This window comes from Anopheles arabiensis, chromosome 2 (genome assembly GCF_016920715.1).
Source record: "Anopheles arabiensis isolate DONGOLA chromosome 2, AaraD3, whole genome shotgun sequence".
Taxonomy (NCBI): Eukaryota; Metazoa; Arthropoda; class Insecta; order Diptera; family Culicidae; genus Anopheles; species Anopheles arabiensis.
In genome coordinates, this window is record NC_053517.1 from 67,988,885 (window position 1) to 67,999,764 (window position 10,880).

General features: G+C 38.6%; 1 long non-coding RNA gene across 1 annotated transcript; it reads left to right on the forward strand.

The window, feature by feature from the left end:
- The first annotated feature begins 5,757 nt into the window (after nucleotides 1-5,757).
- LOC120894691 lies at nucleotides 5,758-10,401 on the forward strand. The gene is made up of 4 exons (XR_005738221.1): nucleotides 5,758-5,988; nucleotides 8,034-8,151; nucleotides 8,213-8,290; nucleotides 9,469-10,401. It is a non-coding gene; the product is annotated as an uncharacterized LOC120894691 (long non-coding RNA).
- Nucleotides 10,402-10,880: the final 479 nt, after the last annotated feature.

Genomic DNA, 10,880 nt, shown 5'->3' on the forward strand with positions numbered 1-10,880 from the left:
AAGGCAGCGCTCTAGCAGCAATCCAACAGATTGCTCGTGCCGTGTTCGATTAGAGCGCCGGGTAAGGCGACGCTCTAGCAGCAATCGAACACGACATCCGACACGAACAAACCCTTATAATCATATGGAGGTGCACTGTCAGACACAAACAAACAAGACCGTAGCAATAGACGATGCGCAATCTCAGATTGCACATATATTTATCTGTCAAACGGGTTGGTTTGATATATTTATCTGTCAAAAAAAATTATATATCTCGGACATATAATCTTGAAAATTTATGCGCAATCTTGGCGCAATCTCAAAATGTATAGAAATGACGTTTATAGCTGAGGGTTGGCAACGTGAAATGACTTATGTTTTGATAAAACGAATATATGCGCAATCTGAGATTGCGCATCGTGTATTAATACGGAGACAAACATGTCAAATCCCATACATTTTTCATGTTCGATGTCGTGTTCGATCGGTGTTAGAGCGCCGGGTAACGTTTGCACCAAGGTACATTAAGAACATTAGGTAGTGAAAAAGGGCTTACCCGCAAAACAAATTCGAGCAATCTGCGAGCTCGATTAGGGCCTTTGGGGGGTCGCCATAGTTGAGGGACTTTACGTCATTTCAGAACCGTTAACCATTGGTTTCCGCACACAAAGCTTAGCAAATAGAACCGATTTCTTTATTATTATGTGCATTTTTGTATGTCTTTTGGTTTTATCGAAAAAATGGGATTTATTAACAAAATATTTGATGATTACTTTATGCACGAAATTTAAAATCATGTGAGTAAGAGTTCTAATCTCACGTAAATTGTCCATGCGGCTCGTAGATAATGAGGATTTTATGTGAAAATTGAAAAAAATGCTTTCTTAATTTTTATCATCAAAAATGTCGAAAACACAATAAATTATAGAATAAATTCACGGAATAATACAAAATAATCCAAAATATATTTTTAAAGAATATTCAATCGAAAAAATGGAGTAGATAAATTATATGATCAAATTTAATAAATTTAAACAAAGTTTGAATCCTGGGGACCTTACGTCAAGTGACGAATTGTCAAAATGCCCTAGAGTCCACTACCTGATATTTTTAAATCCACCTTGCATGAGACCTTGCACTCCATTCAACTTCGTAGCCCCAGTGCTTTCGCCTTTAACCGTAGAGTTGGCAACCAGATTTACACACGTAAGTTGGCAACCGGCATACCCCGGTATTCGACACGTTTTGATGCAAAAAATTAACGATTTTCATAGGTAAACAATGCTTTCTATATTCTAATGCTGTAAGCAAGTAATGCCGAACATATATTCTCTTTTATTTCATTTATTCATTAAGTTTTTTTTCATTTTATTATAAAAATAACGGTCAAATTGAAATTTGGAATCGCTTGAATTTGACTCGAAAATAAGCACAATACGAAAAGAGGAAGAAGAGAAACGTCATTCTCCATACAAAATGTATGGAATACCCGGGTATGCTGGTTGCAAACTTACGTGGTAAAGTTTAAAAAAAATCAAAATAAAATATTTACCGACTGTTTAAAATTACAATTTATGCACCAAAAAATCAGAAATTAAAAGTTGGGAGGCTACGGAAAATTTCAGGTAAATAAAAGCAATGAATCAAAAGTTATTTCAGTTTAAAGTTAAAAAAAATACCCGGGTATCCGGTTGCCAACTTAAAGGTTAACCAGATTGTGGGGGCAACCAGTTTTTTCGCCCATGGTTGTAATTAAAACACCGCGAGAGCAGTCACAAAAAAGCGATTTGCAACATATAAATCCGAATCCTTTAACCTACTAATCATAATCATTAGTCCTTAACAACTAGCATGGTAAAGTTTAAAATAAATCAAAATAAAATACTTACGGCTTGTTGAAAATTACAATGTACACACTAAAAATAGGAAATCAAAAGTCGGAAAACCACTAAAAATTTGAGGTCTAAACAAGCAGCTATTGCAGTTGTCATGTAGATACTTTTCCCAAGTGACACAAATCTACTAAACGGCCACTTAAAGTATGCCTAAGGCCCATGTCTGTGCTCCATCGGATGCGATTTTATCGGAAGGCCTGTCAAAATTTTATATGACCCGGATGACAATTTCAGCCGGAAAATCGGGTTGACATTTGATGCAAGTCGCTTTCCGTTCCGCTTTTCAGACGAAAGCGATCTCACTATGAGCAGCGTGCTGTGAGAAAAAAGGAAGGGGAAAATCAGTGCAATCATCGTCATGGTAGTCATGGCGAAAAAAATGTATTCCCCCCTCTTTCACTTTTTTCCACCGTTACATCCCTAGTACACTCTGACTCTTCCTTTCTATTCAGTTCATCTGTTGACTTGTTGTACTGCCGTGGTTGGATTTGATCCGCAGTACATCAAGTCAGAACAGCTCAATTAAACTTGTAAACCATTGAAGGCTTCGAAATCTTGGACGTTTAAAGGGCACCAGTAGACGAATCGAATCTTGAAGCAGAAATAGATCCACGCACAAGTGAAAATATTGACGATGATATCGTGTTGCCTTTGATGATTTCTAGGTGTTCCAGAAACAACAAGGGATGATGAAGAGCAAACGATGGAGAGTGCAAGTAATGAATTTTGTTTTCGTGAATTGTGGAAACTAAATTTGATTCTTTTTGAATGGAAGCTGCTGATTTAGGATCCAAGCTAGACAAAGAAAAGGGATTTGAAGAAAAGAATTGAAAACAGAATGTATAAATCCTCCAAGAGCAAATTATGACTAAAGCAATTTCAATATAAACAGCAGTGGAAAAGCAATGTACGCTCTCTAAGCATGGATGAATTTGAAAATAACGGAGGATGTAAGAACACTGCAAAACAGCACATGTTTTGTACATGTGGCCAGCCGGCTCTGTCAATCAATTTACACTACAAACCATTAAAAGCACGTGATTTTATTCAGCTTTTTTAGGGTTTGCCGCGTGTAATTTTCAAGCCTATAAAGCAGGTTTTTAGGCATTAGGCCTATCTGTGATTCATAGGAATGTTTAAGAAATGTTGTTGCAGGTCAAAACTACATAATACATAACGAATCAATACAATTATACTATTTTTTAAGTAATTGTTTAGATGAGCATTTCTCTCAGTTTTAATGTGTTCCATCGTATTCAGTTGTTCAAGTGTCGAACATCTGTGTCGGCCAGGGGCCCCAAAAATGGCACCTACGCCCCGCTCACAAGTAAAATTGCTACTCAATCTCTGGTTAGGACATTTGATACACGCTTCAATCAAGCCTCTAATTTCGTGTGATTGCTTAGGGCCTCCACTCGTCAGAATCCGCCACTGCTAACAATCACCCACAATCCAAAAGATGGCCTTTTGTGGATGATTATTTACGTTGTAAATTCGACTCGATGCGGTATTTCTGGGTGTTTATAGGTAGGTTCTAGGTTCTCTAGGTATTTTCAATACATGTAATATTTCTCTTGATTTTCAACGTTAACGGTTAATGGTCATCGCACAACTGGGTATCTTCTTCATCGTCAAACGCTGCTTCTTTTTTTTTTTGATGCCTGTCATGGAGAAAGAATCACCCTCTGCAATTTAAAAACGTTTTCTAACATGGACAACAGCACTCTGTTGGGCGTTTTACACTTACCTAGAGGCTGTAAATCAACTATTAGTAAGGTAAGATGTTCATCATCTTCCCATGTTTGCCCTCACGTTTTCTTCAAAGCATCGTGTGTCCGGTACAACATTTCACTATATTTCAACTGATTTGGGATATTTGATATGCTTTTTCAACAAAAGAATCGAGAAAGGTAGCCCGCGGTCAATTATTGCACGTTTTACAAATGTAAACAATTCGTAGATGATCCAATGTTCTCCTAAAACCACAACACAATGGCGGCTCGATGTGTGGAAGAAATTTTTACTCACTCCAAAATCCGACCTCATCATGATTTCATCATGTGAGCGGCTGTTGCTTGATCATCTCATTAGAGCAATCATCGGCGATAGATTTGCTCACCATACAAACAAAATCATCTCGCCTCAGCGAGGGGAAAAAACAAGCTTGATCAGTACGCAGGAGGAAACGATGATAGCCTCTCAATATGAGTTGAAGCAGCTGTCATTGAGCTCGCCATAGTGAGAGCAGGCTGGATTGTCATTTGGGTCATTCGTATAAAATTTTGACAGGCCTTCCGATAAAATCGCATCCGATGGAGCACAGACATGGGCCTTAGGCATACTTTAAGTGGCCGTTTAGTAGATTTGTGTCACTTGGGAAAAGTATCTACATGACAACTGCAATAGCTGTTGATTTATTGCTTGTTTAGACCTCAAATTTTTAGTGGTTTTCCGACTTTTGATTTCCTATTTTTAGTGTGTACATTGTAATTTTCAACAAGCCGTAAGTATTTTATTTTGATTTATTTTAAACTTTACCATGCTAGTTGTTAAGGACTAATGATTAAGATTAGTAGGTTAAAGGATTCGGATTTATATGTTGCAAATCGCTTTTTTGTGACTGCTCTCGCGGTGTTTTAATTACAACCATGGGCGAAAAAACTGGTTGCCCCCACAATCTGGTTAAAGGCGAAAGCACTGGGGCTACGAAGTTGAATGGAGTGCAAGGTCTCATGCAAGGTGGATTTAAAAATATCAGGTAGTGGACTCTAGGGCATTTTGACAATTCGTCACTTGACGTAAGGTCCCCAGGATTCAAACTTTGTTTAAATTTATTAAATTTGATCATATAATTTATCTACTCCATTTTTTCGATTGAATATTCTTTAAAAATATATTTTGGATTATTTTGTATTATTCCGTGAATTTATTCTATAATTTATTGTGTTTTCGACATTTTTGATGATAAAAATTAAGAAAGCATTTTTTTCAATTTTCACATAAAATCCTCATTATCTACGAGCCGCATGGACAATTTACGTGAGATTAGAACTCTTACTCACATGATTTTAAATTTCGTGCATAAAGTAATCATCAAATATTTTGTTAATAAATCCCATTTTTTCGATAAAACCAAAAGACATACAAAAATGCACATAATAACAAAGAAATCGGTTCTATTTGCTAAGCTTTGTGTGCGGAAACCAATGGTTAACGGTTCTGAAATGACGTAAAGTCCCTCAACTATGGCGACCCCCCAAAGGCCCTAATCCACCACCTGATATTTTTAATCCACCTTGGTCTCATGCGAGCTCGCAGATTGCTCGAATTTGTTTTGCGGGTAACCCCTTTTTCACTACCTAATGTTCTTAATGTACCTTGGTGCAAACGTTACCCGGCGCTCTAACACCGATCGAACACGACATCGAACATGAAAAATGTATGGGATTTGACATGTTTGTCTCCGTATTAATACACGATGCGCAATCTCAGATTGCGCATATATTCGTTTTATCAAAACATAAGTCATTTCACGTTGCCAACCCTCAGCTATAAACGTCATTTCTATACATTTTGAGATTGCGCCAAGATTGCGCATAAATTTTCAAGATTATATGTCCGAGATATATAATTTTTTTTTGACAGATAAATATATCAAACCAACCCGTTTGACAGATAAATATATGTGCAATCTGAGATTGCGCATCGTCTATTGCTACGGTCTTGTTTGTTTGTGTCTGACAGTGCACCTCCATATGATTATAAGGGTTTGTTCGTGTCGGATGTCGTGTTCGATTGCTGCTAGAGCGTCGCCTTACCCGGCGCTCTAATCGAACACGGCACGAGCAATCTGTTGGATTGCTGCTAGAGCGCTGCCTTAGAATTGTATAGTTCGTTCGGTGTGTTCAACGGGGTCACCTAGAAAATGTGTTTATTTCAATCGTCCGTGTTGCCAACTAGATCATCTTGACGAATCACCCACATCTGCCATTTGTATTCTTTTGAATCGAGAGGTTGCTATTTTCAAGACAGCTGTCGTGGTACGTTTTTGTGTGTGAAGGATGAAGTGACGCTTTTTTGTGAAGCCGTATAATTTAGGCAATCATAGCAGGTAAATTATCTACAATTGGTAGGTCAATTTGTCAGTAAACTTTAAAATAAATTGAGAATATTTCCATATCGCCTCAGTGATTTCCATCGATATTCAGTGCCTACTAAATGAACGTTTAATCAGTGTGTATGTTCCATTAATGCGATTGAAAGACGAGAGTGGAATGTGAAATGTGTTTCGTTTTACAGCATATAACGCCAATTCCAAGATATGCGGTTTCTGGAATCTGACAGTGCCTTAAGCAGAATGTCGAATAGAAGTTCGATAGTTTTTTTCATGTACATTCTATCTTCAACAGTAATCATATTTATATCCGATTATAGGATATAATTCGTGGTGCAAAATGGTGCTGTAAACCATCCAATGTAGGCGCCTTCCGAGGGTGTCTAAATGGCGTTGTTTATTTGTGCTACTTGTAACAGCTTTACAACATCGTACGTTGTTATTCTTCCGTTTTGTTGGTCGGCAGCCTTCATAGGCAATATATTTATATATTGTGGTACGTTGCCGGTCTTGTAGTACAGTCGTCAACTCGTACGACTTAACAACATGCCCGTCATAAGTTCAATCCCCAAATAGATCGCGCCGCCATACGTAGGACTGACTATCCTGCTATGGAGGGGGGGATTAATTAGTCACTGAAAGCCAAACCCACAAGTGGGTACAGGCAGGCCTTGACCGACATCGGTTGTTCAGCCAAAGAAGATATTGTGGTACGTTTCACACACAGAAAATTACACTGAACTTCAGTAAAATTTTACTTAATTTTTTGAGCTGAAGGTTCAGTATTCCTTTCAGTAAAAAGAATGTTCACTGAATCCGTGCGCGAATGCGCAATCTCAGATTGCGCATATATTCGTTTTATCAAAACATAAGTCATTTCGCGTTGCCAACCCTGAGCTATAAGCGTCATTTCCATATATTTTCAGATTGCGCCAAGATTGCGCATACATTTTCAAGATTATAAGGCCTCGCTACACGAACCGAAAACTCGAGGCGAAAACTCAAAAATCTGAAATCTTTACGTCAAAAAGATTTCGGGTCGTGTAGACGCGTTTTGTGCACCACCGAAAACACAAAGCCGCTGTCAATTGAAGCAAGCGAAAACTTTCTGTCAGTACTGTCTGTTCAAATGTTTGTTTACAAGCAAAACCGTTTACGCGTTGTTATCGATTGTGTATAAATTTATCCGGATAAAAATGGATACTCTTTTAATAAGTGAAGAATGGTTGGCTTCGCTATCGTGGGCGGTAGAACTAAACGTGGAACAGCTGAGGGGTCGCAACCAGCGCATTGTGCGCAGCTGGTGGATGCGACCAATGTTTTTTCAGCGACGTCAAAGACGGCAACCGTTTGTTGGATGATATTGTCGCAGAACGGACCAACGAAACAATTAATACCTTCATTCGCGTAAAACCAGAAGATTTAGATTTTTTACTGCGAAGCATTGCGCCGGAAATAGCTCGTATGAATACGAATATGAGCGATCCCAAGTGCCACAAATCCACTAAACGACCACTAAACGACTTCTAAACGACTCAAGCACTCTTCCTAAACGGTATATAGAAAGACTTCGTTTAGCAGACGGCATACGACTCATGCATTCTAAAAATAGCGAAAAAGCTGGTGGCGCTCTCTGTTGGTGGGATACCCCAACCAGTTGAGCTTCATCGCTTGGAGGAGAGCTTTCTCATTTTCTCTGTACTGTTGTATGGTTTCGCATTGAAGTTATGCATCGCTAGAACTAGAACGGCGATACGATTGTTTAAATACTAAACTCCAACGAAAACTACCAGCACTGAAGCAAGTGAGATTTGAGTAATGGTCGTTGGTGTTGATACCCACGTATCTGACCACACGACCATTCAAATAGATTTTTGCTCAGAAAGTTAGGAGGCTATATAGGTCATGATAAGATGAAACTTGTCAAACACATTGCAAGAAAAGGATAGCAATATAATAATCAGTTTTAATACGCCATCTATTGATCAAACCAATGAAGCTGTGGAGCTTTCATTTTTTTCTATGGATATTCAATTTTCCAGTCGTTTAAGCTTAATCTGTGGCGCTTGGGATGCCATCACCACTCAAGAAAGATTGCTAATATTGCTTCACTACTTAGCTACAGGCCATACCTTCAGTAGCTTGCAATTTTTATTTCGGGTTGGTATGATTAGCACGGCTTAAAAACGGAAAATAATATTTTATTTTTTTTTTATTTCAGGTGTCTCGTTCTTCGATTAGCAGAATTGTGAAAGAGACGAGTCTTTGCCTAAATAAAGTGTTACGTCCCTATTTGAAGGTATGCGTTTGAATAGTGTTTGATATATTAAAAAGTTCATGTTTTCTTATATTGTTATTCATGTGTGATTCATGTCATCATACAACTCAAGTTAAACTAATTATTCAATTATTTTTTAATTCATTTTTCATTTTCATTCTAAACAATTCAAAACATAAACACTACCTTAAAGCTACAATAAAAATTCAAAGTAGTAACTAAAACAAAATTCTAAATAAACCCTATCCTATCCTAATTCTATACTATATGCTAACTATTTACAAGATTATCTACTATCTAACTAACTATTAACTAATTATATACAACTATTTACATAACTCATGGCTGATCCCCATCGCGACGGTTGGCCCGGTTTGCCAACACAAACTCCTCGGCATCTAGCATGGTTCGCTGAACCCTTGAGGTCACAACGCGCTGTTCCTCTGGCGTGAACCTCGCCAGGAATTCAGCGACCCAGCGGCCAAACACATTCTCCGAGGAGTTTGCATTGGCCAGCGTGGCTTCCGCCACGCGTGTGAGGGCCTCGCTCATACGAAGCCCCTCGTCGCTAGGGGTTCGTCGACGACGCCGTCCTTGCCGAGGATGGGACAGGTTTTGGATGGGAGAGGCTTGGGAAGGACGGGAGACTTGATGAGGAAAGGATACCTGAGAAGAGGAGGGAAGGGGATAATTTCGGGAGGGTGTAGGATGACGGATTGGTTGATGGAGGTTGGAGGTTGGCTGGGACTGAAGAGGTTCGCTAGGATTGAAGGATTGGGTGGAAAAAGTGTTTGTAGGGTCGGGACTAAGGGAACAAGGTGGATCATACTCAATGTATGAGTGATCGGCAAGGATCCGGGATCGTGCAACGGCCGAATCCGTTGTGACGAGGGAGTTCAGAGCGAGGCCCTCATCTTCCTCGTCAAGCTGAAATGAAAAATGGGTACAAAATTAATAGAAATAATAATGGAAAAAAATCTTGTTTGCAATATAGAAAATGTATGCTTATATTAATAATCCTTTCATCTACATAAAAATACTTCAAACACAGTGTAAATTATGGGATTTATCTCGCGCCTTTTTTAAAATTTAACATTTATTATTACTAATAAATAGTCTAAGGTTCATTATGTTTACTTTACAAAGGCTTTCGTCTTAATTGAAATGCACGCCAATTCAATGTTCTTTTTTATTTTCAGCTACCGTCCACTAAACAACAATGGCTGGAGGTATCACAAAGGTTTGAGCAGCGTTGGAACTTCCCCCATGCCATTGGTGCGATGGACGGAAAGCATGTCAAAATCCGCGCTCCTGCACACAGTGGATCCGATTACTACAATTACAAAAACTTTTTTAGTATTGTGCTTCTAGTAATAGTGGACGCTGACTACAATTTTTTGTTCGCGGATGCGGGAGGAAAAGGAGGCATTTCGGATGGAGGAATACTTCAAAACAGTCGATTGTTTCAAAAACTGGAAAACAAGTTGTTGAATATACCTGATCCAGGAAGTTCTCAGCGCATTTTCAACTACAGACATTCCCGAGCTCGAATGCCCGTTGAAAATGCGCTGGGAATTGTGACAAACAAATTCGAAGTATTAAGTGGGCCAATACGTCTTCCACCGGATGTAGCAAAACACGTTGTTTTAACGCCATTATATTTACACAATTTCTTGCGTAAAAGTGCTTCAAGGCATATCTACTCGCCACCATCTTCATTCGACAGAGTCGTTAACGGAAACTTGGTACCTGGCGATTGGAGAGCCAATGAAGGGTTAGCAGGTCTGCAAGGTGTTTCGTCAAGGGCACCTGATCGATTGTTGAATATTCGAACGCATATGGCACTGGACTTCAAACATAATTATAATCATTATGGTTGAACTATTAACCATAATGGTCAGGTCGTTGCACAACATGTCAAATAAGAATAAGCCATTGAAATACAACGAATTTGTTTGAATTAATTTATCAACGGCATCGTTCTTAACCTTCACTAATAACATGTTATGATATTGATGTGATATTATCTATATTTTTGACATTAACACTTTGACCGCCGGCCTGACGTCACAGTTTTTGAGTGAGCACGTAGCGCATGGCAAGAGAGCGATGAGAGCGACAGTTTCTCGTGCCATTGTTATCACTCTTTTGTTTCATTGCGATAAGCGGCGTAGCGTTCTCGTTCCCTCTTTCCTACCTCATTCGTTCTCAAGAGAATCACAGAGCGCCAGATGCAAAGCTGAACGGTGAGCAAAACCGTCATGCGAATTTATATGACACGGCGCTTAAAGTGTTAACCATACAAATTGACCAACACGCTGAAACAGCTACTTTTACGATAAAACTCATTGTGATTGTTGGACTCTCAAAACATGAAGACTAACATCAATAAAATCAACAGAAATATGAAATATAATGAAATTTAACTACATTAATCGATTATAAACGGTTTATTGGCAACAGTTGATTTACAGATCAATGAAAACCAATAATTATATTCCTTAACTAGTAAAAACATATATAATAGTTTAATATTGATGAAATATATTGGTAATATAATATTGAGAGGCTTTACTCTGGTAAACTAAGGGTTCGGAGGGGAAAATAAAGT